This window comes from Pimephales promelas, chromosome 7 (assembly GCF_988280905.1).
Source record: "Pimephales promelas chromosome 7, fPimPro1.hap1.1, whole genome shotgun sequence".
NCBI classification, from domain to species: domain Eukaryota; kingdom Metazoa; phylum Chordata; class Actinopteri; order Cypriniformes; family Leuciscidae; genus Pimephales; species Pimephales promelas.
The window spans coordinates 34584464-34599832 of record NC_142775.1 but is presented as its reverse complement, the minus strand read 5'-3'; the positions used below and the strand labels follow the sequence as shown (position 1 = coordinate 34599832).

Sequence of the window (15369 nt, the reverse complement as noted above, 5' to 3'; positions counted from 1 at the left end):
CCGACGGTTATGCAGAGGCTCTGCTGAAATACCAAACCATCCTCACTGTCCGTTAACTCTGTCTGTGACACAGTGGCATGTGAGCGAATCTTTTCCACGCTAAAATTAATCAAGAATCGATTAAGGAGCAGAGCGGAGAAGCATCTTGAAGCCTTTATGGCAATCGAAAAAGAGACTCTTCTTTGGACACGGATTGCATCATTGAAAGGGTAGCGGAGAAGAGCGCGCTGATGCAACGGCTGCTGATAAGGTAGGTCATGCTACTTTTTATCATACCCGTATTTTCCGCACTAGGCGAAAAAATGTTCTAAAAAAGGTCAATCGTTGAATGTGCGCCTTATAATCCGTTGCGAATTATATATATTTTTAAATATATTTTAGAACTTTTTTCATATAGGGCACACCGCATTATAAGGAGCACGAGATACTGCAGCCATACGTTCGACTGGGTTTGCGTTATGCATCCACGGATGTGCATCCACAGACAGCGAGTGCGCAGTGCCGGAGGTGAGGCGTTTATTAGGAGGGGCGTGCGCGTAAATTCGCAGCAGAGCATGTGAGCGAGAGAGGGGAGCGCGAGCGAGAGAATTTTGCAGAGCGGCATTTTTTAAAGCATTTTTTCTTTTTAGTTTGAGACAATTTATCAAAAATAAATTGATAATAATTAATTAGCCTACTTTTAAAACATTTATTTATATATATTTTTACGTTTTTGTTTATATAATTTTTAGTTATATTATTATTATATTATTATTAGTTATATTATTCGTTTAATTTTACAGCAGTTTGTGTGTACAATGGTTGTAAGCCCATTTAAATTTTTATTGTGCGTGTTGAGCAAAAGTTCAGTTATCAAAATTCTTGCCTATAGTTAATAGGCAAAGGTCATTCTGTGACACGCAGCGCCGGGGACAGTGATTTGTACGAGGTTGAACTGGCTGTGTGACATGAGCGATGGGCAAGATGGGCAAGAGCGCTAGTTCGCGGGTGAATTTAATAACGCGGAGCGTTATTAACCAATTGATCCATATATAAGGCGCTCCGGATTATAAGGCGCACTGTCGTTTTTTGAGAAAATTAAAGGCTTTTAAGTGCGCCTTATAGTGCGGAAAGTATATATTCTATTGTGGTTTGGTCATGATCCTTTTTCGCTGTGCCATGCTCGTGTGTGCGTGTGTTTTTGGCCGCTGTGCCATGCTGTGCCATGCTCGTGTGTGCGTGTGTTTTTGGCCGCTGTGCCATGCTCGTGTGCGCGTGTTTTTGGCCGCTGTGCCATGCTCGTGTGCGTGTGTTTTTGGCCGCTGTGCCATGCTCGTGTGTGCGTGTGCTTTTGGCCGCTGTGCCATGCTCGTGTGCGTGTGTTTTTGGCCGCTGTGCCATGCTCGTGTGCGTGTGTTTTTGGCCGCTGTGCCATGCTCGTGTGTGCGTGTGCTTTTGGCCGCTGTGCCATGCTCGTGTGCGTGTGTTTTTGGCCGCTGTGCCATGCTTGTGTGCGCGTGTGTTTTTGGCCGCTGTGCCATGCTCGTGTGCATGTGTTTTTGGCCGCTGTGCCATGCTGTGCCATGCTCGTGTGTGCGTGTGTTTTTGGCCGCTGTGCCATGCTGTGCCATGCTCGTGTGTGCGTGTGTTTTTGGCCGCTGTGCCATGCTTGTGTGCGCGTGTGTTTTTGGTCGCTGTGCCATGCTCGTGTGCGCGTGTTTTTGGCCGCTGTGCCATGCTCGTGTGCCTGTGTTTTTGGCCGCTGTGCCATGCTTTTGCCAACTTTTTGGCTCACCTGCCGGGGACTGGTAGATAATAGACCAAAATAATAAACAGCCTTTTTGTGTCACATATATACATTAATTTATATATAGGCTATTTAAACATTTTTGTCATTATATTTCTGGTCTATTATTTTCCATTCTTAATTTATATACACATACGTATATTACACAATTTACACACATTAAAGCCACAATATGTATTTTTTCTGCATTAAAAATAGCAAAAATAACTGTATCTATGTTATATATTTCTGTTAGATATGTACTTACATTATCCCGACAGTTTCCACCAAATTTCAAATACGGAGAAAATGAAATTTATAGTTTAATTAGAAGACACGGGACGTTTCTTTATTTCCGTTTCGTCGCCCGTCTATGGCGTCATATAACCTTTGACTCCTCTATTTTCTCTAACTTCCTTGCGGAACCCGGCGAAACTGCCAAACACAAAGGGGAACACTGGACTACCGCCAATAAAGCAAAGAAAATGACGAAGAAAAAAAAGTAGTACGTATTTTTATGTGTGTAAATCACGTGCCCGCTCACGAGCGCTCACTCTTAACAGACACACTGTCCCCGGTGCTGCTCGCGCATAAAGCGCTCCCCGTTCACAGTAACCGTGTCGTCTCATTCAAAACAGCCAACTGTTGCTGTTAGCGAGCCGCACACATTGAATACTCTTATGAGTCAGGCTGCGAATGTACGTGCCCGCTTCAGCGCGCTCATACTTACTAAATAAACGCCTCACCTGCGCCGCGCACTCACTATTAGCCTTAGCACATAGTGGATGAATAACGCAAACCCAGTCAAACGTTTGACTGCAGTATCTTATGTGCTTTATAATCCGGTGCGCTCTATAAATGAAAAATGTTCTAAAATAGGTCATTCATTGAAGTAGCGTAATATTAATATTTATATTCATCTGTATAATAGTTATGGACCACGATTACGCTTTGCCTGCACGTTTTGCTGCTACAGCCAGCTCATTAGCTAAAGCTCAAACGTACCTGAAAAATATGACCCGAGAAGGGTTTGGGACAGGAGAAGCATGACACAGGTAAACATTGGGGTTGCATTTAAAGCTTCTTGACAAGCTAAATCTACAGAGAGATGCCGTATATCCGTATATTTTGTGAAACGATGATGTCATGTCATGAGCTGAGCTGGTTGTCATTGACAGCGACAACAACTCCCGTGAGCCCACGCTCTTTCCCGACGTCATCAAAGCACGTCTTTTGTTATTATTTTAAACGAGTGACCCCTGGTGGCCAAAAATCTCATACTGTACGTTTAAATAATATTTTTGTTGTGGCGCTTATATGAAAATAGTTCTGTACAAATTAAATGTATTAATTGTATATTAAATAAATAAAATGTAAATAAATAATAAAATAATAAAATGTATGTATGCAATAATAATAATATACTATAATTATATTAAAAATAGTTAGTTAGTATTAGTAAATAGTTTTACTCTGCCTATTGTTTTACTCCATTTACCCTGACTAATCCGATCAGATAAAATGCATTTGTAATAAGCATTTTATTTCATTACTATTTTGTAATGAACATTCACCCGCCAGTGGGGCGGATAGCCTTTTGAGATTTACTCGCCAAATGGAAAATCTACCCGCAATTGGTGCTTGGCGGGTGTTAATTTCGGACACTGTATGGACTAAAGTCTATGCGCCTCAGTCTTATATCATGACGTGTCGTGTATGCCTACAGACTACAGTGTGAAAGTCATTGCTGCCTTGTATGGTGTGTCTCAGTGGGAAAAATGTTCAGATTCTGGGGACGTTTTTTTTTTAATGTCATCAATTAGTTGGGCCGGTGAAATCCACAAATGCCAGGCCAGTGCTGAATTTTGGTCCCAGTCCGGCCCTGATTGCGAGGACTATCCATTGACACACACACACATTTCCCAGGCAGCACACTGTCTTTCTCATGTCACATACACCCGTCTCTCCTGGTTTACCCCACCCCTCCTCAAGCACCACAACCTCCCCTCAAATATCTACCGTAAACCCCTCTGGCCACTGCAACTACGTCAGTTAATGATTCAGAAAAGAAGCTGGTTACCAGATGTCCCAGCTTATTAACACACACTATGTCTCCAGCGTAGAATGTAATGGCATTCAGATTTTAGAGAGAGACAGAGAAAGAAGTCCTAACAGAGAAAGACCAAGAGAGTAGGAGAAATGGGTAAAGACATTGGGCCTTTTCACACTGTGCTTAACCCCGGGTAAAGCAAAGTTTCACACTAGCAAAAGCCTCTTCGTCCATCTAAAGTTTTTGTTTAAATTTAACATTTTTAATCAAGCTCCTATGTATAGGTTTCTACCCAAGTTCCGGCATCTCTGAATGGGCAGAGGTCGGGATTTAGTGAGTTGAAGTGAAAGTATTTGATGAGTGTATACTATGTGTGGAGAGCATTCATTCAATATCATTATCTCATTTTTGACAGAGGTGGAGGCTTTTGGTCTTTGGAGTACTTGAGTCTTGTAATTTAGAAAAAGGTAGGAATTAGTGCCGCCTCTTACCCGGGGTTAAAATGTTAAAGCTAGATGCTAAGCAACAGACAACCAATCGTGTACTGTTTTGCGTGCTTTGTACAGTCATGGAAACACTGCATATTGTAGGCTATAGCTATGAACAGTAAATTCAGCGTTTTTAGTGAGGAAAGATGTCAAATGCGGACAGAAAACGCATCAATTTGAGTGAAGAGGCCGTTGCGTACCTTTTTAGTCCAAAGTATCTATTCAGTGTGAACTCAATACTAGTAGCCTACTGTCAGCAATATGAGGATGCACAGTGCTAGAGCTTTTATGTAAACATGTCGTGTGCTACGTGCTGCCGGGGTTAAACTATAAGTGTGAAAAGTATATGATACCAACATGAGGGATGTTTCAAAAGATAAACAGTATTTTGACCAAATTCTTAGACAATGCATTTTACAGACCTGGCATAGGCATCCATGCAATGCATAATTCATCCAAAAATGGTGGACAAAGACAGTAGAAGATGGCGAATGAAAAGTGATAAATGATGATCATAAACGTACTTATAATTCAATTTGATCAATATGAAAGGTAATTTAAAATGAACTATTGATTTAAAAAGCTGTGATTTTTTTTTTCTTTGCTAATTTGGGTACACAGAATTGTTAGCCTAGCGACATGCTACCACCAAACTCTACTGAAAAAAACTGACTATATATGACTTACACTATACCCATTATAGCACCTTTGTGGCAATTCTGTGAATGCAATGCAAACTAAAGGGCTAATACAATACAATTTTATTTGTAAAACAACTGGCGTTGACCAAAGGCCAAAGACATAAAATACAAGTACAATATATGGACACCCACATCAAGATAAAAGCTATTGAGAAGAAATGCGTTTTGTTGTCTTTACTTATTCACCCTCATACAATTCCAAACCTGTATGGCTTTCGTACTTTTGTGAGAAAGAACATTGGACCCCATTGACTTATTTAATATGGCCAAAAAAATACCATCTTTTGTGTTACCGCAGAAGAAAGTCAATCATACAGGTTTGGAACCACATGAGACTGAGGAAATGGTGACTGAATTTTCACATTTGAGTGAACTATCCTTTAAAGGTTTTATTATAAATTGTTGTCTGAATTAAATGAAGTTTATATGACTAGAATCCTTAAGTTTCAGCCTTAGAAGGCAACTTAGGCAGTAGACAGCATCACACTGACTCTACAATACAATAGACTCTATCCCTGGTGGTCATCCCACCACACTGCTCATTGTGTTGTAAAAGTGTCAAACAAAATCTTCATGAGGTTATTAAGACTTTTTTAGAAAAAGTGCCTTTGTGGATTTTGAATTTGGTCCAGCGGGTCAAAGTCATGGAGAACCAACTGGGAGGTAGAATGGAATAAGACCACAAAGCATACAGGAATTGTGGTTAGCTGGTGACTTTTTTCCTAGTACATGATGAAATGATGAAATCGCACAACTGTATTTGCATCACTGTCCACAAAATAACTAAAAGCCAGTTTAAGAAGTTCAATGGCATGAAGTTACGCAACATCGTCCATTTCAACCAGGAATGCACGGAACAATTGGTCTTGTAAGTGTATCTGTTATTTTAAACCATCCCAAAAGACTTACAGTAGACCGTCTTCGTTTAACAGTTTACCTTAAACTGCATGTCTAAATAAACATGATGGGGATCTGACCTTGCTTTAGTTTCATTTGAGTGTGCTCACTCAAACACACAACGAAACTGCTGAGGATTTTCTAGGTCTGTATATAAAGTCAAGGATGTGTGAGGGGAACACTAATTAGTGAAATATCAATGACCTACTTGTATCTCGTCTAAATAAACCGGCAGTCAGCAGGATCTGAATGCCGTTTAACCCTCCCAAACCCAAAGCTGCAATATTCCCCAAAGATTAAAGCTTCCTTCCTGACCACCCCAGACCACTGCACTAAAAATATGAAATCCTTTGCAAAAAACAAATCCACAAACTTGAGCTATATTAGCTAAAGATTAAGAACTAAAGCAGTGTATATATATATATATATATATATATATATATATATATATATATATATAGAGAGAGAGAGAGAGAGAGAGAGAGAGAGAGACATGTTCCTGGGTCAACGTATTTTGTTGAGCCTGGAGCAACATTCCTGTCCAAAAATGTTATCCTATAGCTATATCCCTACCCCTAAACTTAACTTATCTCTAAAATCGGAGGGAAATGATGGGTGAATAACACAGATGCACCAAACACTGGTTGTAATCCTAAAACTTGTCCCTCAAATCTGATTGGTTGATTGGAACGTTGTTCCAGGATCAACAAAGATGTTGTAACATGTTTCACTTGGTAAAATTAGATGTCAGTTGAATGTGCATACAGTACTTGATGTCCAGAAGTGTTTTAGAAAAGAACAATATCATTATGGTTCAATATTTGTTGCAACGCTCTCCAATATACAAAAAGCCAACATAACAACTGCAGTAATGACAGTGAAAGTGATTTATGAGCAAATCTGCAGGGGAACAAATTCTAATATAATTCAATGCCGCAGGTTAACACAAATGCAGTGAGTAAATCCCCAGAAAGACTGTAATATGAATGCTGTGAAAGATTAAAGTCAAGTAAAAGCAATTGTAATCCCAGACTCACTGACTTTACAAAAGCGGGGGGGGGGGGGGGGGGGGTTGTGGGATATTGCAATTTAATTTGAGAAATTATTATTTGGGTTTTAGTGTCAGTATGGCTGTGAGGCCTAATATTACAATATACATTTTTTTAGTGAAGTCAAGTTAGTGTGCTGCTGTGTGAATGTAAGTTAAAGGAATAGTTTGTTCCAGTATTTACTCATGTCATTGTATATGTATATCCTTTTATTTTTTGCTTCTATGCAAATGAAAAGGAGAAACTAACTCCATGAAGATTACATGCAAACATGGAACAACATGAGGTTCAATCATAGTAGTATATACACTTTTAGGTTACTACTAATGTAATTCTACACAGGAAGAGATTGGTTTCCTCTTTCTTGTGAGGTCTTGTCACGGACATCTGTCTTAATGTAGGACGTTGACCTTTTAGAAGTACAAAATGATAGAAAAGAGGAAAATTACTGGTGCTAAATCAGTAGTATCTGATTCAGCAGTTGTGGTTAAATTTACATGATCATGCAATATCTTTAAACATCTTACTGTCAACCACAACTGCAGTTTCTGAAGGAAATTAATTACTGCCAGTAAATAATTAAGAACATTTCGATTTGAACAACTGAATCACAGAGCAAGAGTCATAAAGCACAGAGCAAACATCCGCTCAGCAGTCTTCTTGTAATTAGTTTTCTCATTTGTTCATTTTTGCTGGTGTCTTCTTTAAAAGAGCACATGTCAGACATAAAGGAGGCCATATTTTGCCCCTTTACAAAGTCTTGATTTTGTTTTTAGGGTCTACTTGAACAAGTTTTAATGCTTGTATATTCAAAACATTATCATTGTTACAGCACCTCTTTTCCCAGTCTGTCAGTAACACTCAGTTTAGTTCCTGTCTCTATGAAGCCCCTCAATGTTCTCTGATTGGCCGATTGTTGAGATTCCTCAACTGCTTTGAGTGCATTTTCAGAAATGTCACACCCCTTTAACATAACTGCAAGTTACAACACACTACTGACCCAACTCAACCAAGCCTTGTCCGTTTTTTGCACATGCCTTGGGCGGGAATTATTTAAATGAGGAAGATTGTGATTTGTAGGCTACGTTCCCAGAAATAAACTCAAGACAACAATTGGGGTGTTTCAGGGAGACTTTTTTCAACATACCTTTTTCATCCTCAAACAGCAACATTTGACACCAAAGAACGTTCAGCATAATAAAAGGCATAATAGGTCCTCTTTAATGCCTCACATGTGTGTGTTTGGGATATGGTATGTACTCCATCTACATTACTGCCACTTTAAATACCTTGATAATCAATATTCATGTTTATAGCTGTACAGCCTCTTTTAAATAAAACTTATGCTTCAAATAATTCTTTATCCATGTTGTGTTTGTTAAAATCAAACAAACATGTTTTCTACTTGAGAGCTGTTGAAGGATTTAAAATTTAAGGTAGAGATTAAAATAAATTGCCTGCAGGAACCATGTTCACAAAATACCTCTTGAAAGGACCAATTAAGAATGGATTTGGTTAGTCAAGTTCTTTTGGAATGACTTTACAATTACAATGCTCTTTTACAGTGCTCTTCATTTGGAATTCACACTGAGACTATCAGTTTGAAAATGAATAAAGGGTGCCTGTTCTTCCAACTAGAGGACAGAAATCTTACAAGTGTAATTCTGTAACCACACAGCAACGAGGTAACGAAAGCATCTCGACAGACCCTCTGTGTCATTTTGCTTATTATTAATTGCCATCATAACTTTTCCCCATGACAATCAGTCTTTTTTATTACAGAGTCAGATACCCTACAGAGCCCGTACGGGATATTGCATGCTGTCACCATGACAGGCTAAAATCTAGCTTTAAGTAATGTGTACAAATGACCATACATACATATTTCTCCCATGTTCTGATTTTATTACACATCCCTCACCTGCTTATTATTTCATGCAGTTCAGTGGGATTTTACACAATGGTCTCAGCCGGTCGTTTATAATTTATTTCATGACAGCGCAGCACAAATTCGCTAAAGCATTATTCATTTGAGTGTTCATTAATTATGCAAATGAGTTGCAATTAACTAATCTCTTCATAAGACGCCATTTGCATGTTAATGAACTGCATGGTTGTGACATTATTTAATTGGGTAGATAGATACATTAAATGCACAGTGTGAGTCTCAAACTGATATTACAGCCAACGCATTAAAACAAGTAAAAATTAATAATGTGTGTCACCAAAAATTTGATCAGAAAAACAGTTTATCAGCATCTTTTTGAAAAAAGAAAAAAAGGTATTCGTAACCCCAGAACATTCCTTTAGCACTGTGTAATAAGAATTATATGGGGCTGTAAAGTCCCACTTACAGACAGACTAAGTATGAGTCAGGGGTCTATGTCTCCGAATGAAGCGGGATATCTCTATGTTATCAGGGGTCTTTTGAAGAACATCTGTGTTTGGAGTGTTTGTGAGGATTTCATCCAGGCTACTATCTCTCTGCCCTGATCTGAAGCGGTGGAGCTGCTCTCTTATTATCTCCAAAGACCTCCACCCACTAACCGACATTTCCGTTCATCTCCTCAGCAACCTTCCCTCCCCCTGACCTAAGCACCCCTCTACCCTGTAGTGTTCCTGTTAGTTGGGAAGTGATGTGTTTCCTCAGGAAAATGAGTAGATTATGGATATTGAGGAAAGGTCTGAAGAACCAACAAGGTCTGCTACCTGGACAAACTGTCTGTTAACATCTGAACGGCAATTTCTTAGCAGCCCGTTTCTAACCCGATCAACTATTCGCAACTTCTTACAGCCGACACGAGAAACCACAATTTAATTTCACACTTTTAAAGGGATCGTTCACCCAAAAAAGTACTTTCTGTCATCATTTACTCATCCTCATTTCATTCCAAACCTGATTGCAGTTCACAAAAGAGACAAAAGAATTCTGAAGAATGTTGGGGTTCAAAGAACATTGGACTCCACTGACATTAATTGCGTGGACCAATAAAAAAATAAAGACATTGATTAAAATATCATCTTTTGTGTTCCACAAAGGAAACCAAACAGGTATGGAACAACATGAGTGATTTGTTTACACACCAAGACCCAATGATGAAAACTACAACTACTATAGTTACATAGCCATGCAAGGTGCCATCCAGCTGGGGTTAGGTTACTTGCTCGTGGACACCTCGACACTTGGTCAGTTGGAACCGGGGATAACCCTAACCCAGAACTACCAACCTTCCGGTTTGTAGACAACATGAACCACTGAGCCACTGCAGCCCCAGTACTAAACACTAACCTAAAGGATTACTAGGAAAACCATACGAATGCTGTGTTTGACCCCCTTTTGCCTTCAGAACCACCTTAATTCTACGTGGCATTGATTCAACAAGGTGCTGAAAGCGTTCTTTAGAAATGTTGGCCCATATTGATAGGATAGCATCTTGAATTTGATAGAGATTTGTGGGCTGCACATCCAGGACACAAAGCTCCCGATTCACCACATCCCAAAGATGCTCTATTGGGTTGAGATCTGGTGACTCTGGGGGCCATTTTAGTACAGTGAACTCATTTTCATGTTCAAGAAACCAATTTGAAATGATTCGAGCTTTGTGACATGGTGCATTGTCCTGGCCATAAAGGGATGGACATGGTCAGAAACAATGCCCAATTGGCACTAAGGGGCCTAAAGTGTGCCAAGAAAACATCCCCCAACACCATTACACCACCACCACCAGCCTGCACAGTGGTAACAAGGCATGGATCCATGTTTTCATTCTGTTTACGCCAAATTCTGACTCTACCATCTGAATGTCTCAACAGAAATTGAGACTCGAAACAATGGAGAAATACATTTTATGCCCACATATTGGCATAATTATGGCATATACCAGCAAACCCCTGAACTGAACTATTAGTTAAATGTGATCTTCGATCAGCAGCACATTGATTTCACTCTTGGTGTGAATAGACCATTTGTCAGTCTTCTTTCTCACTATACTCGAAACATACTGTACAACCAAACATGCCACTTAAAAATCTAGTAAGTAAAAAGCCCTTTTCACATGTTCTACATTCAACTGAAGTGTTGGAAAAGGCTCGGCTAGCCAAATGAACCCTGACTTCCTGGGGATTTGGAAAACCTGGCTGAAATCCCCTCTCTCCAGATATCAACGAGGTCTGCGCCGTGACGTGTGGATGCATAATTAGCAGCAGCATGAGAGCGAAGTGGTATTAATTATTACGATTAAAACATTAGCCATGCAGCTCATGCGTTCATTGTGATGAAATGGGCCCGCGTCCCCCTGACCTACAAACCACTGCGCACAGGCACCAGAAGGAAGATGCGTAATTGTGTTTCCAGTTCTCCTTAAGACGCTGGCATAATTAGTGTGCTTCTCGCCCGAAAGAATAGAGGTGATTTGGAAAGTGTCCAAATTGCAAGCCTTAATGAAAACGCGCCGTCGGTGAAGGGTAGTCTGTCAAAGGAAGCAAACTTCTCTAGGGCGAATGCGTTCGTGTGACTTGGCCGTGTTTAAATGGGATCTAGCGGTCCCGTGAGACGTGGGAGACAGGGTGGTTTTCTGGGGGAGGGGTGCCGGATTTGGGGCTAAACTAAACAGATTTTGAGCCAGAAGGGCTCTGCAGTTAAAGTTTAATGAAACCGTCCACACAATCTATGCACATAGTCCATGTAGAGTGCTTCCTCACACTCACTAAACGAAACCGAAATGCTTCTTCAGAACAAATAAATAGCTTTTATCGCTTTCTTGATTGAACGCCGCTCTCTGAAATATTCAGTTTATTAAGGCAATAACCGACTAGAGGCCATTGATTTTGTCACTGCAGTGGCTTACTGCTTTTTTAAACAGGCAGCAACGGTAACATGATAAAATGAACCAATATTCAAAAAAATGTTAAAAGGCCCTCATGTTTGGTTCTCATTGACTCATCCAATCATAATTTTTCATAAAATCCATAATGTTTTCTAAAATATATTTTGTTCATATATATATAGGATATGCATATAGGATATGTGCATTTCTATTATATTTGTATTTTTTATTTCAAGAAATATATGTTTTCATATAAATCAGACACATTTTTTACAACATAAATATGTTCTATGGTTAACAAATTCATTACCCTTCAAAAGTTTGGAGTCTGTAAGATATTTTTTTTTTTTGTAAAAAGTCTCATGCGCACCAAGGCTACATTTGCAGTATGTTATCAAAATAGAGTAAAACGGTAATATTATGCAATATATTACATTTTTCAGCATCATTACTTCAGTCTTCAGTCTCATACAATCCTTCAAATATAATTCTATACATTTTTTTCAGGATTCTTTGAAGAATAGAATGTCTCTCAAACAGAAGTGTGTTGGCTCTTGAAAGGTTATGGGTCCAATTCCCAGGGAGAGCAAGAACTGATAAGAATGTAAACGTGTACCTTGAAGTGCAATTTAAGTTTCTTTGGATAAAAGCACCTGCCATATGCATAAATGTAAATAGAAAGTCCAAAAGAAAAATATTTATTTGAAATATAATTTTTACTGTTTAAACATTATACAATAAATGTCTTTACTAAAACGATGGCCAATACAATATTTTACAAAACAGTAATGTATATATTTAAATACAATTTAAAATAATATTTGTTTAGTATAATTATAAATAAAAATCTATGTTGCCCCCATTCAGTTATTGAAGGACAGCAAAGCCCATTAATTCTGGCTGTGTGAATTATCCAGAGACATTGAATGAGGATGAATCTGTAATGGCTTTAAATGAAATAATCGGCTTTTGAAAATAAAGATGTGAACTGAATTAATCACCACAGAAATCAAGAAAGTCCCCATGAGTGCAGCTGCGCCCAATGAAAGAGAGTTTCACTTAAATGCTAAAAAATGTACATAATTTATCCACCCTTCTGAAAGGGCCTCAGCTTGAAATGGAGCGCCGTGTTTGCAACGGCAGCAAGCGGCACGATAAAAAGTGCATGCTTGTATACGCATAGGTGCACGCAGGCAGTGACGAGTTTCACTTAAGGAGCTAAGCGCTAATGAAGATGCTCCAAACATAACCCGCAACTCTCTAGCTCTGACACCTACCAATTAACACTCCTCAGTATGAAGCCTACCATTACCAATAAACTGAGCAGGCAAAACACTGCTGTGGCTCCCCTGTAATGGAAAATAATTGAAGAGTTAAGTGGGTCTTATTACTTATCCACCAAGACTCTGCATGCTTACACACACTTCCTAATATCAGAGTTCATTGCATAAAATGCCTTTGAAAATCATGTAATTGGCCCCCAACCGACAACGATTCATTAGCTAGCCATTCGGAGGTCGAAATTCAACTTCAGCTCTTTCTTTTCTGAGAAATAATGGAGAATCAATAAAAGAACCGTTTGCTGCATGCTAGCTCGTTTCACACAAATCTGCCAAACAGGTGGTTGACATCATGGAACTGATATAGAGGTGACTATGGTGACAAAATTTTTACAAGTAAAGCTTGAATAATAAAAATATGACATAACCCTCAAGCAGGCACTAATGGTACACTTCTGAGCTTTAAAAGATTCAGAAGAACATTTAAATGTGCTATTTTGGCAACTCTTCAAAATCAACTTACAGTGCATTTAAGGGATACAATTGTTTGACAGAAAGCAAATCCACATCCTCTGCATGAAAATAAAGGGAATATATATAAGGCATCATTGAAGACAAACTAGTTTACGATTATCAAATAGTCTTGAAACAATCCTAAACTTGAATGTTACCACCAAACACAAAAACATGGAAGCTGGGGTGGAGTCCCCAAACTGCAGTAGTCATTGAGAAGAACTCAATTCATTAGTAGTCATCTAGGGATTTTCATATGGCTACTTGCCAATTCCCAAAACACATGCTTGCCTACATACTAGCCGTATGTGTATCATATGTTCTGTTTGCATAAAACATAGGTTAAACATAAAAAGTTCTGACCAATATGATAGATCTACTCAATGGCAACTTTTTTTTTCATTATTGTTCATTTTACTCACATCAGTGTTATTGTTACTACAGATTTTGCTGGATCGGTTTGTTTTCAACTGATCTCAGTTGCTTGGGAGTTACCAATTTAACTTGCAACAATGCAACTTAAGTGTATTTTAATTTCTTAACCCGTCTTTTGACATTGTGACATTAACAAACTGTTATTATCTCTAACAGAATGCAATGTTTTAGAATGCAGCAAACAAACTAATACTATAAGAAAGATACTCACTGTTGTTTGTGCTGTTAGTTTCCCTCCATCATGATGTCACTTCCTGGGTGATGATGTCTTTAAGGAAGGGTCTTTACCATAGATATCTATATAAAGGCTAGATGTCTCACGGCCAAGTATTTATCGTCATCACCGGCGGCCATCTTGTCACAGACAGGCTTTCTAGCGGGCTCTGTGGTATCTGATGTAAGAAATACTCTTATCTCGTTGAAATCTTGATGGATTTACAAAAGGTTTGGTTTCTTACAAACGTTATTAACGTGGCTATAATTCTGGATGATTATTTATTTATTTACACTTATTATTCATAAGTATGCAGTATCATAACTACATCTCTGCCGTATAACAAACCAGACCGTTTGAAAATCGGTAGATAATTGAGCAAGTTACGGTGATTTAAAAAGTACATGCACCATTAAAACAATGTTACCAGTGAGCGAGCTGCCTGTGACAAGATGGCCGCCAGGTGCTGACATCGACCTCCATTGGCCAGCAGCGCGGACGAGATATCTAGCCTTTATATAGATATCTATGGTCTTTACTTTTCTTCTTCCTCTTCTTCTTCTTCTTCATTTGATGTTTTATGGCGGTTGGCAAACCGACTTTCGGTGCATTACCGCCACCAACTGGACTGGAGTGTGAAGCACTTAAAAATGAAAACAATAATCGAAGTGTCTTTTGTTACTGTAACTTACAAAAGACTTACAGGATGGGATAAGTGTGGGACACAAAAACCTATAAATCATTTCCAAGATTATTCCCAAAATAATCTCTATAAATATCCCTCAAAAAAATATTTTAATTTGTTTGTAAACCTCTACTTTAAAATTTTTTGCAATAGTTTATTATTTAAAAAAAAGTAAAAATAAAAATAAAATCAAATAAAAACATGTTGCATATCATATAACCCAGCCATTCATACAGTAAAAAAAATCATAAGCTCAGTAACATACAGTGGATTAAAATATATATTTCGACTAAGTAATTACATTTCTATATATGAAAACTTGAAGTCCCATCTGAATGCTAATTTTTATCAAGCTTGTATATATTAATGGTGAGTTATTTCACTTTAATGGCAATGACAATTACCTATTAATTGTCATTAAAGTGAAATTACTGAACTTAAATATAAAAGCTTGATAAAAAATGCT

General features: G+C 38.5%; 1 protein-coding gene across 3 annotated transcripts in view; it reads right to left on the bottom strand.

Moving 5' to 3' along the window:
• itga4 (integrin alpha 4) overlaps nucleotides 1-14754 on the bottom strand; it is a 55672-nt gene extending 40918 nt beyond the window's left edge. For 2 of the 3 annotated variants that reach the window (XM_089133376.1, XM_089133377.1), the window contains exon 1: nucleotides 14216-14754. The gene's annotated coding sequence lies outside the window, so the exon portion shown is untranslated. The remainder of the gene's footprint in view (nucleotides 1-14215) is intronic. The other variant, XM_039683435.2, reaches the window with a different exon arrangement.
• Nucleotides 14755-15369: the final 615 nt, after the last annotated feature.